The following is a 20,663-nucleotide window of genomic DNA, read 5'->3' as shown; positions in this document are numbered from 1 at the left end:
TCAACAAGCACACATACACATTGTGTCACACACTCTTACACATATTTAGTTATTACATACACACCATTGTGGTCTCAGAATATAAAGCGCCTTCACACCAGCTCCGTATGTATGAAGCTTACAGTCACATAAATTAAATACAACTTTTTCAAAAAATTATTATTTTCTTTTTTTTTTCCTCCCTAAATCTTATCCAACTTATCCAACACACATACCTCTTTATGTATGGAGCTCATGATCAGAGCACTAATAAATACACTTCTCCCTGTCTCCAAAAGTTACACGCTCTCGCTCTCACACCGCACTCATATTATAAGCACATATATTATAAGCACACAGATTTGTTAGTACACATTCCATTCATACACCAGGCATGCTGTATTGCACGACCCGGACCTGGGCCAAGGATTTATTCCCCTCTCTATCCAGCCCTGGAATCTAATCTATCTATCTATCTATCTATCTATCTATCTATCTATCTATCTTTTATCTAATCTTTTTCCAGCGGTATTAGGGTTCCACACCAATGCAGCCGCCACTAGTCTGCTAGTCTAGTCTAGTAGCCGGTATCTGGGGTCTGAGGCCTCATTTTCCACCTGCTTCCTATCCCAGCCCTGGGGTATTTCTCTTTTTTTTCCTTCTACCTTTTTTCTACCTTCCTCCAGCAGTATTGCAGGACTTTCACTCACACAACACATATACCATATCCTTACACAGTCTTATGAACCTTATACAATTACAATAAGTACAATCTTCTACAATCTACACTTCTCTTAGCTCTTCTCACTCACTCAAGGTTCTTTTGGAGACCCACTTAGTCTTTCTTCCCACCCCGGGGCTTCTCAGTCGTAGCAACAGACCAGTAAAACAGAGCTTTGAAATAACAGGCGTCTGCAATGCCTTTTCCTATACGGCCTGTCTGTTGCTTAGAGAGCGAAGTCCCACGGGAGAGATTCCAGACATGTAGATCTTAGCCCAGTCCCATCTGGGGTGCCAAATGTTGGCTCAAATTTAGCCTATTACCCAAAAACATTTAAAATTCAACTTAGAAGCCAATACTCACATCTACCTCTGAGCCCAGTTGGAGATAGAAAAAATACACCAGCCGTGAGTGAGAAGAAGCAAGGGTCCAGCTTTATTGTTCCATTCCACCACACGAGATCCACACTGATGAGAATTCTCAAAAGTGATCCAATACCCTGAGCTTAAGCTCCCGTATTTATACTGTATTTACACACTAAATAACCCATATGTTTCAAGAAGACTATGATCTCACTACCCATAGGGTTAAAAAAAGAGCTCATTTACCTTACTCTTATGTTCCAGAAAAGGGCTATTTCACTTACACATAAAATTGAAACCACGGGTTTTAATTTACACATAAAATCAGAACCCAGGCATTTCTAATAACCCAGAAAATAAAAACCCTGAGTTTCTAGTTACTCAGAGGATCAGAAACCAGAATTTTCAGTTACCTAGGGCATCAGAAACTTCGTTTTTCATTTACCCAGAGAATAGAAAGTGGAGAAGACTAAACAATCTAATGGGACCTTGGTCTTATTGTTATCTCGAAGGGGGGGGGGGGGGGCAGTTTGACCCAGCCACCCTTATAACTGGCTCTCTTCATAGTTCTCTTAAAATTAAGGCCTTCCTTGCGAGACGAGAATCTTCACCATCTGAATCATGATTAAGTTATATTTTCCTGTATTTCTAGTTTTTATTTTCAGATTTACTCTATATCTCTTATTATATATGCTGCTTGAAAAACCGGTTTACTGTACTTCCTACTTCTTAATAGCATTTTTATAAAAAGTATATATATACACTTTATTATAAGACATTACCCTTATAATATCTTAATATTCCTTTTTATTATTCTTATAAAGTTATAATAGTATGTGTGAGAGAGATTGTGTGTGTGTGTATTATGTCTACTTGCCCGCCCTTGACTGTACGAGGGTGTGTGTGTGTGTTTTTTAGCACTCCTCAGCTCGTACACTTCTTTTGACTTTTTGACTAACAACCCATAAAGATCTTTAAAGTGTTTTTCCAATTTATCCACCTCTGACTAAAACTGCTTCTGCATGTCTAGGTGCCGGTGCCCGTCGTCAGTCCCTTCTCTCTCCGTTACTGGACTCAGTGGTCCGTTCACTTCACCCTCGCTGATTTCCCCATGTCCCCAGGACGCACCCCATTTTCTTCCCCCTCTCGCTCTCCTCCAGACTACGCACCCACCCGTCCTGTGAATTACCAATAAAATTACATTTTTACTCATACTAAGTCTCCCTCATGTTTATTTAATGTCATTTTTATCCACAACAGCACACCACTCATCACTTGCAAACAGATTTGAGTAATCAGACCTCTCATTTGTCAGAAACACTTTAAGTTCCTCCCGCAGCTCATACACACGGGCCAGCAACTTGTCACGCTACAACCATCGGACCTCCGTATGGAGCAATAAGGCTTTATGCTCCGCTCACATTTCCTCACACAAAGATGCAAATATATACGACTTTTCAAAGGTTGTGTCTTTACAAAGTTCCCTATGCGCACATCATCCAACACAGGAACTAGTTCTGCTGGTAAAGTCTTTGCAACGAAGGGGTCACGGTGCAGAAAACAGTGTGTAACAATAAGATCTGGGTTTCTTTCCTTCACTCTGCTAACGAAGCCTTAGGTGTGCCCGACCATGGCTGCAGCTCCATCAGTACAAACACTTGTGCAATTTTCCCATGTAAGTCCTCCCTGGTCAAGATATTCTGATGTGACCCAAAAAATTTCCTCTGCTGTTGTTTTTTCTGGCAGTGCCTTACAAAATAGGAAGTTTTCTCTAATGGCATCTCCATCCACAAAACGCACATTGGCCAAGAGCTGAGAATATCCATAGACTCAAGTTGCAATGCAAATCTCCTACTGATGCGTATCTTTTCCAAAACATGGCTTTCGATGTCTGTAGACATGTCATCAATACGTCTGGCGATTGTGTTATCTGAGAGCGGGAGTTTAGATATGTCTTTAACCGCGTCAGGGCCGAGCATCTCGTTGACAGTGTCTTTGCAGGCAGGTAGTATTAACGTCTCTGCCACAGTGTGGGACTTTTTTCATTTAGCTACAAGTTCAGCAACTAGCTTTGAGGGCTTTCTAATTTACCTTTGTGGTTTTTCTCATTAAATGTTGCCTGTTTCGGTGTGTTCATGCAGGCAAACAAAATAGTCCATCGGCTTGTTTTGAAGCGACGGGTGTTTCGCTTGGAGATAGCGTTTAAGCTTGCTTGGCACCATGGCGCTATTGGACAGCTTCTCGCCACACACCAAGCATAATGGAGTTGGGGTCATCTCATAGCTGGTGAAAGTAAATCCTAATGAAAGATAACTTTCGCTGTATTGCCTCGAGCTCACCGTCTTTTCTTTCTTTTTACCACCACTCATACTAGGCCCTTCACCTGGGTCACAATCTTGTCCAGGGCCCAGTTTGGAGTTTGCATTTTTCCTTTTTAAAAACTTCTCCATCACTGACACCACGACCTGTCGCATGCGTCACTAATTCTCTTGTCTCTAAGAAGGTAGGAGGCAATTACCTACTGCCACCTAGACGATTATTACATTACTCTGCCAGTCACTATATTACAGCACAGACACTCAACCATGACTTATTATTTGCAGGTAATAATTAATAAATTTTAATAAAAAAGAATTTTAAGACTACGTGAAATTGGACAATTTCTCACGGCACGCCTGATGATCTCTCACGACACACTAGTGTGCCATGGCACAGTCGTTGAAAAACACTGCTTTACGGTATGTAGACTGTATTACATGCGTGTTGAGCAGAGAGGAGATATTATAATATTATACAGTATCTGGAAATATAGTGTGTGACTGCTGCTGAAATAAGGAAGACTTAGGATTCTCCTTTTAAAATCTGAAACCAAATTGCTGAATCAGCACAATACTTACCTGAAAAGCTCATGTTGGCTCGAATTTAGCCTATTACCCAAAAACATTTAAAATTCAACTTAGAAGCCAATACTCACATCTACCTCTGAGACCAATTGGAGATAGAAAAAATACACCAGCCGTGAGTGAGAAGAAGCAAGGGTCCAGCTTTATTGTTTCATTCCACCACACGAGGTCCACACCGATGAGAATTCTCAGAAGTGATCTTCCTACCCTGAGCTTAAGCTCCAGTATTTATACTGTATTTACACACTAGATAACCCATAGGTTTCCAGAAAAGGCCTATTTCACTTACCCATAGAATTGAAACCAGGGGTTTTAATTTACACATAAAATCAGAACCCAGGCATTTCCAACAACCCAGAAAACAAAAACCCAGAGTTTCTAGTTACCTAGGTCATCAAAAACCAGGATTCTCATTTACCTAGGGGGTTAAAAACCAGGATTCTCATTTACCTAGGTAGTCAGAAATCAGGATTCTCAATTCCCTAGGTAAAAAAAATGACGTAGACAAGACGACTAAACAACCGGGAGGGACCTTGGTCTTATCGTTATCTCGGGGGGGGGGGGGGGGGGGGGGCAGTTTGACCCACCCTTATAACTGGCTCTCTTCATGGTTCTCTAAAAATTACGGCTTTCCTTGCGAGACGACAATCTTCACCACCTGAATCATGAGTAAGTTATATTTTCCTTTTTTTCCTGTATTTCTCGTTTATAATTTATTTTCATATTTGCACTATATTTCTTAGTTTATATATATTTATACTACTTGAAAAGCGGTTTACTGTACTTCCAACTTCTTAATATCATTACAGTTCTACTGTCCTGCATATCCTACTATTGTTTTTTTTAATAGTTTCTCTATTACTATAAGATATTATTAAAGTTATTCATGTGTGTGTATGAGGGAGAGAGAGTGTGTGTGTGTATGTATGTTGTGTCTACTTGCCCGCCCTTGACTGTACGAGTGTGTGTGTGTTTTTAGCACTCCTCAGCTCGTACACTTCTTTTTGACTTTTTTTTTTTTTGACTATTACTGCTCTTAAATTGCTCGTAATTCCAATCTGTCAATGTCCGCCTAATCCCGCTTCTATGTGTCTAGGTGCCCGTTTTTTTCCTTCTTCTCCCTTATGTTTATTTTATGACATTTTTTATCCACAACATTCACTCTGCAAAGTCTTTGAAGTCTGGGTTTGATTCCAGGCCAATGCACAGCAGAGTTTTGAATATTGAGCCTTCACCCAAAGAACTTTACAAGCCTTATCAATGCTGCTGAAATATACAAGAGACTTAGGGTGCTCCTTTTCTATTTTGAAACCAAACTGTTTAATCCGAACAATACTTAATGAAAAGCACACTCTGCATTGTCGTTGATCCTTTAAGATAAGCATTGGTGGTTCAGTGGTCGAATTCTGACCTGCCACACATGAGGCCAGGTTCGATTCTCCGCCAATGCACAACTGGGTTTTGAATATTGAGCCTTCACCCAAAGAACTCCACAAGCCTTATTTATTCTGCCCAAAAAAAGGGTAGCAGACACAGTCCATGTTGCTCAAATATACAAGAGCCTTAGGATGCTCCTTGTCAATTTTGAAACCAAATTGCTGAGTCAGCACAATACTTACCTGAAAAGCACCCTCTGTGAAGTCCGGGTTAGATTCCAGGCTTGTACTTTCAGGAGTAACAGTTTTAAGAACTGCATCTCGTGCTTGGATTTTAACATCATTAACAACTTCTTCCATTGAACAAACAATTGTTTGGACAGCACTTTCAGAAAGACCTGATCCTTGCAAATGAGCAACAATTGATCCACACATTCAAGATAGCTGACTTGTAACAACAGAACTTTGTGAAGTATCTAAAGTGGCAACAGAATTTGGGCGATCATTTGAACATTCCGCTTCATATTCTCCCTGAGTGGAAAGATCCTGATTAGGATCAATCTCTTGATCCATAGTGTGACTACATACCTTGCTGAGGTGTTTTCGGAAGCCACTACAAGTACAAAATGATAACGGGCAACCTGGCTCTCCACATTTTAAATGTAACCTTTTGCTAGGATATAAACCATGTTGAAATTTTAAATGTTGACAAAGAACCAAACAAGTTCTGAGGTGTGATTTACATACAAAACATGTTAACATTTCCAAGGCTGTTAATCTTGCTGCAGCAATCGTGCTCGAAGTTCTTTAACACGCAGGCTCTACTTTGTACTTCCGACATCGATGTTATAGTGGTTTGGATCAATGTGTAGAAATAACAAAGAGCTTCATCATATGAGAAACTGAACACATAGTGAACTTTGAACAGTTCATCAAAAGCTGCCACTGATGAGTGTGCCTTACATGGGATCGCCTTTTGGTCGATAATAACATAGAACTTCTCTGCATCGGTGAGCAAAAGAAGAACATCAGGAGGACTGGTTGTCTTGTGTCAGCACTCTCAATGAAGGTAGTCACACTGGCTCCTTCCTGAAGGTCAGCAAAGGGACATAAAATAAATATGAAAATAAAACTCTTTGCATGTTTTTTACATTATCACTAGAACCATCACATCTTGTTTGAAGGTGGAGTAAGCAAAATGAGATGCAGGTCTCAGAATCCTAAAATAGTCTACACCTCAAGAGTTTCTAAAATTAAGATCTGATGTTTAAATATTAACTTTAGCATACCTTAAAATAGCTCACAAGATGGCTGGTTGCTTGAGCTGAACTGATCTTGGATGTTTTTTTTCTGGCCTCTTGAGGTTAGAGGGAACAGATGCAGCAGCAAAAGGATTGAGGACACATCACTGTCCCATCGTAAAGACATCACAAAATAATTTAATGATCTCTCTAATTATTTTTTTAAAGACTGGAACATTTTTAAAATACAAAACAGTTTATACTGACCATTGTAGTCCTCAGATTCAGGTTCAGTTCCTGACAGCAGCTAGCCCATATTCTTAAGAGTCTTGCAGTCTGCAATGATTTTTGGCTTGAAGAATGTTGACCACTTTGCCAGGAACTTCTGAGACACTTCGTCACCAAACATCATGGAGAAATCCTGGTCGATCTATAAAGAAGGTTTATACAGGTTTAAACATAACGGACATAAAATGGATGAAGGGTCAAATACTAAAAATTAAGATCTGCTGTGTTATTTATGCATACATTTGGGATATAAAAGATTACAATGTTGAATTTCTCAGTTTGGACCGGCCTGGTGGTATTACGGTGATCACTGAACAACTCCTTTCTCTACTGTACCAGTGAACTCATTTAATAACTACAGAGAAAATTTCCTTTTCAAAACTACTTCCAAAGCTAAAGATTTTCTTACCAATCCAGATACAGCAAGGAAACGAGGGAACAAATCCAGGACTGAAGATGATGCATCCTCACCGACCATCTTCTGCCGATACTGGAAAGTCGCTCAGTCTGATCTAGATCAGTCACTCCTAATGGTGCGTTCCACCAAAGGGGTGACACTATCAGAGTTGATTTCTAGAAAACAGTTATAACACTCCATTTTGACACCAACTGTTTCATGGTACAGTGTGAAATCTAACAGATTAGACAACATACAGAGTTAGATCAATTCCAAGTAGAGCTAGATTGGTTCTGTTCATAAACACCAAAAATTTAACTCTGCTCAATTTGCTGTGTAGGAGCAGCGATGAGAATAGAAATGTATTTCTAATGTTAATTGAAATTTCAAAGATTAAGGTAATGTATCATACATTATTACATTGCAACAAGAATGAAGTGAAGTGACTCTTAAAAGAGCCTTTGTGTATATTAGACGGAGTTGTCGTTTAAGCGCGTTCTCCACGAATACGGCAGGCCAGCTGAATATCCTCAATAGAGATGGAGAAATGTGAAAAGCTAGCACTGTGGTTACGTGTTCCGCAACAGTGAGCTGTATTTCAATGCTTTTTGGCCACAGCTGCTGTAAGGCTCTTGCGTCTCTGGAGGTCCGTCAACGCAGAACGCATTCCGCAGTGCAGACGACAGTGGCAAAGAACCTGCACCGAAACCTCTTTTTTGCTCCACACTGGGATGTAATTTCATATGCATGAGCTATGTCAGCAAGAGGTTAAGGGGACGAACTGCCAATCCGCTGTGCACAGCCCATGTGGGTTTGGATCCTATTTTTCTTGCAAAGACTTTGCTTAAGCGCATTCTGTAAAGGTAGCGTGCATGGTGCAGACATTGTTGGCGTCTGCATGAGCAGTTAGTCTGAAGGGGAAATTAGGGTCAGGTGTTTTCAATCAACGGGATGACAATCAGGTGTGAGTGAGCACCGTGTCTTATTTGTAGAACAGGGATCTATCAAAGTCTGATTTTCACAACACATGTTTGTGGAAGTGTATCATGGTATGAAAAAAGGAAATTTGTGAGGATCTCAGAAAAAGAGTTGTTGATGCTCATCAGGCTGGAAAAGTTCAAAAAACCATATCTGAAGTGTTTGGACTCCACCAATCCACAGTCAGACAGATTTGTGTACAAATGAAGGAAATCAATCAATCAATCAATCAATCAATCAGTCAGTCAGTCAGATGTTGGTTTACACTATTTAAATAGGCCCCATTTGGTGGCAGCTATTGCTTATGGCCATACCACTCCGACGGCGCTAGTGAGTTGCACCAGAGAAGAAGTGTGTTTGCTGCAGTAGGTGAGAGAGGTTCACCAAAATTTTTGTTTATTTTTTGTTTTGAGTTTAAATACCTGTTTATTTTCATCAGTGTTTTGTTTTTTTTGTTTGTTTGTTTTAATCCTCCCAGCAGCACAGGCTGTTTGGGGGGAGGTTAAACTTAGTTTTTTGTTTGTTTGTTTTTGTTTAAAAAATGGATGACTTAAAGGCAACGGATATGGCAATTGCAGGAGAAACACGACGTGGACATGAATACGGACCGGATAAACGACAACGATATGGCAACGGAAAAGAGAAAGTGGAAAGGAAAGTCGTCGAAAAGAGGGTGTACATGAAAGAAGCAACGGTGACTGTGGATCTGGGAAATGTGGAAGAAGCCAGAGCAGAGGACATCATTAAAGCGGTGGCGGAAAGAATCGGAGAGGGGAAAATCTTAGCGGTGAGACCAAAGCAGCTAAAAGAATATGAGGTGACACTTGAAAGAGAGGAGGAAATAGAAAACCTAATGGACGGACTGATAATTAAAAGGCATAAACTGTGAGGTGAAAAGAGTACACAACAGGGATTATGTCGTCTCCTTCATGCATCTGCCTGTTTATTTGGATGATGAGGTCATTGTTCAAAAGCTGGGGGGATGGGGAGTAATCCCCGTCTCAAAAATTAAAAGGAGAATGTATCCGGGCACGAACATCGAGGACGGGACCAGATTTGTAAAAAGACTAAGATGGAAACGGCAGAAGGACCACAGTACTTCTGGGTGATGCACAGTCACCAGGTGAAAACTTGTCGTCTGTGCATGAGCCCGGATCATGTGGTGAAGGATTGCTCTAATTTTAAGTGCTATAAATGTGATGAGAGGGGGCACTTTGCAAGAGACTGCAACACGGTGAAGTGCCCGGATTGTAGAAAGTTTTTAAAGTGTGAATGCTGGATGGAGAGCGAGGAGGGAGAAGAGGAGCAGATGAACGGGCAGAGGCATGGAGGAGACGGCGAGAAGGAGCAAGAAGAAGAAACCAGAGGAACACAGGTCAGTGACATAGCAGAAAACACAGAAAATGGAGCACAGACGGATGAATGCGACGAACAGAACGTGCAAAAAGAACAAGAGGGAGAAATCTGGACACAAATAGACATGACTGAAACTTTGGAAAGTGCATTGGACAGAGCAGAACAAAAAGAACAAAGGAGTAATGAACAACGTTCTGAAAATGAAAGTGAAGAGGGGGAAGAAATGGAGGATAAAACAGTGAAAACTATGAAAAGAAGACTATCGATAAAGGTAATGCCAAGCTTGGAAGCTGCCAGAAAAAGAGTTATTAAAAAGGATGCGCTTAAACATGAAAACAGGTATGAGGGTCTAAAGGACTTGGAGGGGATTGACTGAAAAGATGAGTTTGATGTATGTTTTCCTCTGTTTTATTGTTTTAAGAATTGTTACATTTAATGCAAGAGGACTTTTAAATGTAAACAAATTTGAAAAAGTGAAAAATGTGTAAAAGGGAAGATGTGATTGTATTACAAGAAACTAACTGGAGAGATGGGTAGATAAGTGAAATAAGGAAAAGATGGAATGGGGAAATATTTTATAACAATGGCGATGATAAGTTTGGCAGAGGAGTAGCAATTCTAATAAAAGATAATAGAGACATAAAATGTAAAATAGTGTATAAGGACACATTTGGGAAATGTAAGCCGGTAGAGATAGAATATGAAGAGAGGAAAGTGGTGGTAGTCAACGTACATGCACCAACAGGGGAGCAGGAAAAGAGAGAGTATTTTAAGTTTTTAAGGGAGTTTTTAAAGAAGCACAATCAAGTTATTAAAATCCTCCATTATAATACAGTGTTTAGTAAATTGGATATGGCTGAAGGAATGGTTTTTAAAACTGACACTGGGAGAAAAGAGCTAAAATCACTGATGGATGAAAATAACATGATTGACATATGGAGAGAAAGGAATGAAAAGAAAAAAAGAATACTCAAGGAGGCAGATAGTCAGGAATTTTATGTGCAAAACAAGAATTGACTTTGTTTTATGTACAAGGAACATAGGCTTGTTTCTTCATACCTCATCCCTTCTATAAAACCTTCTAAGTGATCATAAGCCACTTTTTATGCAAATAGACTGGAGTACATTGAAAAGAGGGCCAGGGGTATGGGTCTTAAACACAGCGGTTTTAAAGAATGAAGAATATGTTGAAAAGATATCATTGAAAACGAAAAAGAAAATGGAATGTATGTGGAAGATAAAAGAATATGGTGGGAAAATGTGAAGTATGCAGTGAAAAAATTTACAATAAAATATTGCAGACAAATACAGAAAAGCAAAAAGAACAAGGAAAGAAAAATAAGGGAACGATGGGAAAAAGAATTAAATGAGAAAGAAAAAGATATACAAAAATTAAAAGTAATAGAGGAAGAACTGAAAGAAATGGAAAAAATAAATATCAAGGTGCAAGGTTGCGAAGCAAAGCAAAGTATATGGTGGAAGGAGAAAAGTGCACAAATTTTTTTTCCGATCTGGAAAGGAGAAAAGGGAAAGCTGAAACAATAAAAGGAGAAAATGGAGAAGTAGTAGAAAAAAAAATTAAATTCTGAAAGAAATAAAAGCATATTATGAAAAGCTATTTAATTCAGAGGCAGTAAAAGAAGAAGAAAAAGCACTACTATTGAAGCAAATAAAAAAAAAAGTAGGAGAGGAAGATAAAAAAAAGAATGTGATCAAGACATAAGAGAGGAAGAGATTGAAAAAGCTACAACCGAATTAAATAGAAAAAAGTCCAGGGATAGATGGTTTGGGGAGTGAGTTTTATATCGTTTTTAAGGATTTTTTAAATAGCACCCTGAAAGAAGTATATGATGAGGTTTTTAAGAAAGGAGAGATGAGCCAAAGAATGGGAATGGGGTTGATCAAGTTGATATATAAAAGAAAAGGAGAAAGGGTAGACCTAAATAACTATAGACCGATTACAATGCTCAACACTGATTTAAAGATTTTAGCAAAAATTTTAGCCAACAGATTAAAAGAAGTAATGCCAAGCATAATTAAAACAAAAACAAATCAAGTGTACGGGGTAAAAGGAAGACATAGCAGACAACATTAAGCATACAAGATATGATCAGATACATGAAATTCAAAAACAAAGAAGGCTATGTAATTACTTTAGATTTTGAAAAAGCTTTTGACAGGGTAGAACATGATTATTTATTTGGAATTTTAGAGTTTTGGTTTCGGAAAGAATTTTATTAAATGGATTAAAATTTTATATAGAGGGGCAATAACGAGAATAAAATGTAATGGGTTTTTAACAGTGTTTTAAAATAAAAAGATCCATAAGACAAGGATGTCCACTATCAGCTCTTTTATATTCACTCGTATCAGAACCACTAGGACTAGCCATAAAGCAAAAAGAAAAAATAAAAGGAATAGGTGTTAAAGGAAGTAAAGAAAAGGACAAAATATTTCAATATGCAGATGATACCACAGTGATAGTAAAAGAAATGGAGAGTGTTAAAAAGGTCATGGAAATTGTACAGATGTTTTGTAAGGGCTCAGGAGGTAAGGTAAATGAAGAAAAAACAGTGTATATGAGATTTGGAGGGGTTACAGATTTAACAAATCATTTTACTTTCAAAGAAACAAAAGAAATAAAGATCTTAGGTGTTTTAATTGGGAAGGATGAAAAGAAAGCAAGGGAAACCATGTGGGAAGACATATTAGGAGGTATTGAAAGAAGACTGAATCTTTGGAAACTGAGGACTCTTAATTTAAAAGGGAAGGTTTTAATCTTAAATGTGTTGATGGTGTCTAAGTTATGGTATACCTTACATGTGTCATCTATGCCGTTGTGGGCAGAACGAAGGCTGAAGAAATGTTTTAAAAAAATTTTATGGGACAGAAAGCCACCAAGTATCGCGTACAATACTTTAATAGGTGCGGTGGAAAGGGGGGTTTTGGGTTTAATGGCTGCTGAGCAAAGAAAAAACAGTTTGAGAGTGAAAATAATAAAAAAAAGTATATGGATGATGAAAATAAAGCAGCATGGGGAAAAAAAAAGGAATATTTTATAAACAAATGTGGGAATTTTAATTTGGGAGATAATATTTTATGGATGAAAAGAAAGAACTGGATGATGGAAGGGTTACCAGATTTTTATAAGGAAATGATGAGCGCCTGGGGGAAATTTTTAACCAATGTACATTTTAAACCCCGAGGCAGAGAGAACATTTTAAATCAGCCTTTATTCTTAAACAACAGCATTTTAAATCAAGGAAAAGAGATTTTTTTTAAGAAATGGTGGGAGGTGGGAATCACAAGGGTTAGAGATGTTTTATATGAATTTAAAGAAGGGTTTTTACCTGTACAGTGTACAGTAGATGCAATCGAGGAGGAGAAAGAGGATTTTAGCAGACAAAAAATAATAAACAAGTATGATGTCATCAAAAAAGCAATACCCAAAGAGTGGATAAAGAGAATTGAAAGCATGGAAGAGGGGGGAACAGGAAGAGAGGTCTATGTGAAGGTGGGAGAAAAACCTGGTTGCTTTTAAAGAATGTACAGTGAAAATGTTTTATAGCCTTTTTAGAGATGGAGTTTTTAAAAAACCTATTGTAAAGGAGTACTGGCAACAGAAATTCAATGACCTTAAAGAAGAAAGTATATGGAATAACATGAAAGGGACGATCGTAGAAACGAAATTAGAGAACCTAGAGTATTTTATCAGACATAAAAAGTCATATTTACAGACTTCCTACTGAATAAAATAGGAATGGAGCAAAATGCAATATGTAAAGTATGTAATGATGATGAAGGGTTTTTACATTTGTTTTTACACTGCAAAGAGTTGAAAGATTTTAATGTGAAATGTAAGAAAATAATTGAACATCTGAAAGGGGAAAAAAATGAGAAAGACACGGAATGGAATAAAGTCGTCATGTTAGGAGTGGATAAAAAGTGTAAAAACAAACTGATCAATCTGCTTGTGATGTTAAAAAGTACAAATGGGAGAGAAGAGTTGTGGCAAAAAGAGAAAAAATTGTAATGAATGTAGAGCGTGTTTTTAAAAGAAAAGTGGAAAAATATATAGAATGTTTGTTTTTCTATTTTAAACAAGAAGATAAAATGGATGAATTTTATAATGTTTTTACGCCAGAAGTATGTAAGGTGTTTAATGATTTCCAATGGAAAGTGCCAGGACAACAAGGGTAATTTGATTATATTAGGAAAATAAGTGTTATTTATTTTTTAAGGACTGATTGTGTTTTAAACTGATATTACACTGGATGTAAATAATAAATGTTTATAAAGTTAGGATTTATTGTTAAAAAAATAATGTACATTCTGATGTATTTTAATGTGAAAAAGTATTTATGCTGCAATATGTTTTTAATGGAATTTTTGAAAACCTTTAATTAAAATAAATAAATAAATAAATAAATAAATAAATAAATAAATAAATAAAACAAAGCCTGATCTCATCTGACCTTGGAAGCAAAGCAAAGTTGGGCCTGGTTAGTACTTGGTTGGGAGACTGAATGGGAATACGAGGTGCTGTAAGCTTTTTATTTGGATAAGTGCTTTCATGATCTCTGCACAACATCCTCTTTTGGGATGAAGATTGGATAGAGGTTTGGGGGAAGCCAATCAATCAATCAATCAATCAATCAATCAGTCAATCAGTCAATCAGTCAGTCAGTCAGCCAGTCAGTCAGATGTTTGCTTACACTATTTAAATAGGCCCCATTTGGTGACATCTGTTGCTTACAGCCATACCACTCTGACAAAGCCTGATCTCAGAAGCAAAGCAAAGTTGGGCCTGGTTAGTACTTGGTTGGGAGACTGAATGGGACTACTAGGTGCTGTAAGCTTTTCATTTAGATAAGTCTTTTAAGCACTTTACTTTCTCCTGACATTGAAGAATATTCATTACTACACCAATGCAGCCTCCAATTCTGACAGTTATCTCCCATACATGATAGATTAACTCTAGTGCTACCTAGAACAACCTCCTGGAACTGGTCAACTTTATTAAAATCCGGTGGAATTGGGCCATTTTCATGTTGTTTTTTCAATTTTAATATCCAAATGTTCAGTAGTTACCATGAAACAGTCCATTTCTGAGAGTCGCCGTATAACCTGTAATAGGAGATGGTGTGGAGTTCTCATCATTTTTTAAATCCATCCCAGGAAGTTTTCGAACAGAAACCCAGACAAGAAGTCAAGGCTTCCATGTTTTTTGACATCCTCAGAAAGATGGGTTAGCCCATGTACATTGTAGCTAACAAATTCAGGACCATACAACTCACTAAAATGCTTTACAAATGACACTAGCAAACTGTGAGCAAAGTCATTAAGAACTATACAAAGAGTGGATTGGAAAGTATAAGGATAGCAACAGATAACATAAAATTGCTGTACACTGGTTCTGACAGCACATCAAGAAGAACCACTGGACTTGTGTATAACAGAAACTATCGCAATTCTGTTGCTTTCCACCTCAGTCTTTCTGAGAATTGCCTGGGTTTCCTAGCAAAGTCCTCAGGAATATAACGTCTCAAGCTAACAAGTGTGTCAGATTATAACACTTTGACGAGCAGACAAATGACAACATAAAGGCCCTGAAGCAAGCCATAAGTCCAGCAGTTTTCACATAACACCAAGACATACAAGATGCATGTAATCATGTGGAAAGCATGATACCATGCCAATTCCTGCAGCTTTTAAAAGAGATGTTTCAGTATGATGATCTTCATCAGACATGTTGATAAAAGACTCATCAGTCCTATGTGGGCTGTTGATCTCAGGAAAGGTCATTCTATGGTTGATGTACACACCAGATTGGATGCACTTGTCACAACCTGAATAACCAGTATGTGATTTAATTCCCTTTATAAAAGCTCTAGCTGGAGCATCACACAGGATAGATGCGACTTTTAGGGAAAATTGCTTCCCATTTATGGCAAATCCCTTGCTTAACCCTTGCAGTTCACTGACTAGATCTTTCAAATAGTCAGTTCGTGATGTTGGCTTTGATTTACCACAGAACTGAGCAATGACAACTGGTTTCTTAGTATAACCCTGCAGTAACCCTATAATGGGCCAAAAACTACAAAGACAAACTTTTAAACAGTGGTAAGCCAATGTTGTGGATAAAAAATGTCATAAAATAAACATAAGGGAGAAGAAGGAAAAACGGGCACCTAGACACATAGAAGCGGGATTAGGCGGACATTGACAGATTGGAATTACGAGCAATTTAAGAGCAGTAATAGTCAAAAAAAGTCAAAAAGAAGTGTACGAGCTGAGGAGTGCTAAAAACACACACACACACACACACACACACACACACTCGTGCAGTCAAGGGCGGGCAAGTAGACACAACATACATAAACACACATGAATAACTTTAATAATATCTTATAGTAATAGAGAAACTCTATAAAAAACAGAATAGTAGGATATGTAGGACAGTAGAACTGTAATGATATTAAGAAGTTGGAAGTACAGTAAACCGCTTTTCAAGTAGTATAAATATATATAAACTAAGAAATATAGTGCAAATATGAAAATAAATTATAAACGAGAAATACAGGAAAAAAAAGGAAAATATAACTTACTCATGATTCAGATGGTGAAGATTCTCGTCTCGCAAGGAAAGCCTTAATTTTTAGAGAACCATGAAGAAAGCCAGTTATAAGGGTGGCTGCCCCCGCCCCCCTCGAGATAACGATAAGACCAAGGTCCCTCCCGGTTGTTTAGTCGTCTTGTCTACGTCATTTTTTTAACCTAGGGAATTGAGAATCCTGGTTTTTGAGAACCTAGGTAAATGAGAATCCTGGTTTTTGATAACCTAGGTAAATGAGAATCCTGGTTTTTGGCAACCTAGTTAACTAGAAACTCTGGGTTTTTGTTTCCTGGGTTGTTGGAAATGCCTGGGTTCTGATTTTATGTATAAATTAAAACCCCTGGTTTCAATTCTATGGGTAAGTGAAATAGGCCTTTTCTGGAAACCTATGGGTTATCTAGTGTGTAAATACAGTATAAATACTGGAGCTTAAGCTCAGGATATTGGGATCACTTCTGAGAATTCTCATCGGTGTGGATCTCGTGTGGTGGAATGAAACAATAAAGCTGGACCCTCGCTTCTTCTCACTCACGGCTGGTGTATTTTTTCTATCTCCAACTGGTCTCAGAGGTAGATGTGAGTATTGGCTTCTAAGTTGAATTTTAAATGTTTTTGGGTAATAGGCTAAATTTGAACCAACACCATCCATGCTCAGTTGAAGTTTGAATTCATACTTCTCTAGAACATAAAACCAGATTCTTTCCATGGTTTTGGACAAAGTTTTAAGAATACCAAAATAATGATATGTGCCACCAGCAACATTATGGATATCAGATGACGTTATCTCGTCATCTCGCACTGCAGCACCAAGATCATTTTCTCTTAAATGACATCCAAATGAAGTGAGCATTAAATTGACCTTTTTTACTGCTCTTTTTCTAACATTCCGTCTATCCATAATTTTGTAATGACCTGTTTGTTGCTGGTTCTATCTCAGATTTAAAATCTGTATACCATGTTTATATGTTTCTGTAAAGCTGCTTTGAGACAACGTCTATTGTAAAAAGCGCTATACAAATAAAATGGAATTCAATTGAATACCGGGGGTTCATGTCTAAACGCTCTGCCCCTGGCGCACCTTGGATGATAGAGGGAAAAAAATTTTTTCAAAATATTCTTATTTTCTGACATGTCCCCCTGGAACATCCAGAGGGACTTGGTCCAGGAGGGCTACCCATGTAGCCAGGGCTCCCAAACAAAAGACTGACTTTCAATGGATCGCAACGATGTAGCTGCTCTGCCACTCAACACCCAGACCCTTAACACCGTCCATATACTTTTGGACTCTTCAAAATATTCAGGAAAACATAACTTTTGTGGGAAAAGTCAAGTGCCTATCCTGTAAATTTCCTGTCCTTTAAAGGAGTGACTAACCTTTAATTTTGCTGTAGTGTTTACAGACAAGGTCTTGTTTGCCTCCAGTCTGGTGCCCAATGATTGAAGTTGCAAGAGAGGTAAAACAAGGCAAAACTGGTCAACATGACTTTTGTGAGAAAATTAATACACCTATTTCTAGACAGTGCTTGATCTAAATGTTCTACATAGCGAATAAAAATCACAGATGACACTTGTGAATAAAACTAGTCTAATCATATATATATATATATAATATATATATATATATATATATATATATATATATATATATATATATATATACACACACACACACACACACACACATACATACATACATACCTTTCTGAAGCTCATCAAAAAATAAATGGGGTCGTCCAACTGAAAGCACGCTGTCCGAGTTAAAATTGAAAGTAGCATTTTGTATTTACTTACTTCTGTTTCTGAATAGTTAAGCATTAGGTTGTTAGGTATTAGGCCCCTGGGATACCTGGGACTTAGAAGAAACTTGCACTTCAGAAAAGTTTAAGGACAGCCTTATACAGGAAAAGTTTAAGGACAGCCTTATACAGGAACCCTTGGGACACCTGGGACTTTCAATTTTTCAACATTTTCTAGTTATACCAGGGGTCTCTCAAGGTTTCTTCCTCTTAACATCTTGGAGTTTTTCACCACCGGCTTGCTCAACTGGGATAAATTCGCTAATTTAAAATCTGTATCCCGTGTTTATATGTTTCTGTAAAGCTGCTTTGAGACAACGTCCATTGTAAAAAGCGCTATACAAATAAAATGGAACTGAATTGAAGATACAGTGTGGTTTCGTACAACCAAGAATATGAGTCTGTCTCCTTTTCCCTTTCCTTATCGACAGTAGGAAATGCAACATACACATACAAATATAATATTTGTACACATGCAAGACCATATAAGGCTGCTTCAGTAAAAAAAAAAAAAGGGGGGGGGGGGGGTCAATTAAAATGAAATATGCAATTACCCATTATATTCTTGGTTTTAACTAGAGATGCACCGATGTATCGGCCGATACCGAAAGGTTATTTTTCATCTATCGATAATTTAAAAACATCTGATAATCTGACAGCACAAAAACTCTAGAAATTACTCAGAAAGTATTGGAGTTTATGGCGCTTGATGATCAACCATGCTCTGTAAAGAAGGACATGGGATTTCAGCGACTGGTAAAACACCTTGAGTCTCGCTACACTTTACCGAGGCGGCGTTATTTCACATTCGTCTACTTACCGGAGTTATACAACCGTATGACGGATCATATTCACGAGCTTCTTCATAACCACTCCGCGATGAACTTCACAACAGATGTTTGGTCTTCAGATGTAAGCCTGACGAGTATACTTAGTCTCACTGCTCAGTGGCTCCACTGTGATTTTAAACTTAAAGTCTTGCTTCATGCACAAGAACTTCCCGGTTCTCACACTTCATAAGAAGCACCTGCATCGCGTTGTAAATCGCGCTGCTCGCAGGTGAACTCCCGCGATACTCCTGGGCAGAACGGGAACTCACGTTCCTGCTTCTTAAAGGGCCAGCGGAACATTTTATCCCTAGATGAGAAGGACATCTGTGCACACTGCATGGACAATACCCTTAATTAAGGGCTTTAATAACCAGTTTCACAATTGGAAGGTTGTCTTCTTTTTCACCTGGTTATTTATATATAAAAATATAAAGTATTTAGCATGTTTGTATTTAGGTACTTCTGTTTCTAAATAAATAAGCATTATGTCATCAAATCACAGGTCTGTTTTGATTTAATGGTCAGAAGCTGTACTAAATGACGAATAACCTAAAATCACAAACATGATACTTGTAAATAAAATCATTTCATATATGCAATTTATTAGATCCTTAAAGTAAAAAGACAGCTAAATAGTGAAAAACATAATAATTGTTGGATTTATACAAATGAATGACAATAACTTGCTAATAGTCCATCACCTGAATCTTTCTAATTGGCATGTGCTCCAGTCAGTGTTATTCATGGGGAATTTATTCTACAACTTCTACAGTTGTAGTGAACTTCTACAGTGAAAAAAACCCCAATACTTAAAAAAAACAGTTAATGAAGCTGAGGCTCGAAGGCGGGTCGCTGGCATAGAAAGTCTGCTGTTACCGCTGCAAATACCAGAAGTCACTGACTGCAAAACTGTGTTTACAAGAAGAGTCACTGCAGTCATCAAAGTCGATGGGATAGAGATCTGCTGGGCTAGCGGTGTGGATGAAAGGGCTCTTGCTTCATTTTGTGCTTATTTTGTCTTCAGTTCAACATATCCATCTCATTTGAAGAACACTCTGATTTCTCTTCAGAAATATGTATTGAAACTTACTGTGGATGGTGACAAGCCTCTACCTACTCCAGTTACCAGAGTAATCAACCTCTTACAGTAATATGCCTAAAATGCCTCGCCTATTCTGTTGTCCTAAATGCTCTCGGAGAATGATTGTCAAATGAATCCAGCACATTGGTCTCATTCATGCACATGAGGCAAATTTTTCAATAACTTGTGGTCTTAATGACTGTCAGAGGACCTTTTCAAAGTATGAGTCGTTTAGATGTCATATTTTCCAAAAGCATAAACACACTGTGTTACAATGGACTATGGCTGATGATCCTCACCATCTGCTTGAGGAAGTTGAGGAAGAATGTTATAATGACGATGGTGCTTTTGAAGTTTGCAATCCCCTCGGGTCTAAACGTAACAAGCAAAAACTGTGTGCAATCTACTATACAATTGGAAATATGGGTACAAAGTATTGCTCTCAGTTAAAACATTCATTTAGCTTTACTTCCTTTTGTTATCATTATTATCCATACTGTGTGAAATGTGAGGATGAGTGGACTGTCTTCTCACCAGGTGAGGAGGTTGATTACCAGGCACTAGATATATACAATGTTGTTGACAAATTACTTATTAGCACTAGGTATTCTTGCTGAAGACGAAACAGCCCCACTTTATATTGATTTTACTCCTCACCCTTTAATCTATCTTTCTTCTTCTCCTTATTATTATTATTATTATTATTATTATTAGAAGAGTAGTAGCCTAGTAGTATTCA

General features: G+C 37.9%; 1 long non-coding RNA gene across 1 annotated transcript; it reads right to left on the bottom strand.

Annotated features, from left to right (window-relative positions):
- Positions 1 to 1,634: 1,634 nt before the first annotated feature.
- On the bottom strand, positions 1,635 to 19,205 carry LOC108271711 (uncharacterized). The gene is made up of 5 exons (XR_008394931.1): positions 18,834 to 19,205; positions 7,280 to 7,443; positions 6,850 to 7,012; positions 6,631 to 6,749; positions 1,635 to 6,430 (listed from the first exon to the last, which is right to left on the bottom strand). It is a non-coding gene; the product is annotated as an uncharacterized LOC108271711 (long non-coding RNA).
- Positions 19,206 to 20,663: the final 1,458 nt, after the last annotated feature.

This window comes from Ictalurus punctatus, unplaced genomic scaffold, assembly GCF_001660625.3.
Source record: "Ictalurus punctatus breed USDA103 unplaced genomic scaffold, Coco_2.0 Super-Scaffold_100058, whole genome shotgun sequence".
NCBI lineage: Eukaryota > Metazoa > Chordata > Actinopteri > Siluriformes > Ictaluridae > Ictalurus > Ictalurus punctatus.
The sequence above is the reverse complement of the archived record's forward strand: the minus strand, read 5'-3'. Positions and strand labels throughout refer to the sequence as shown.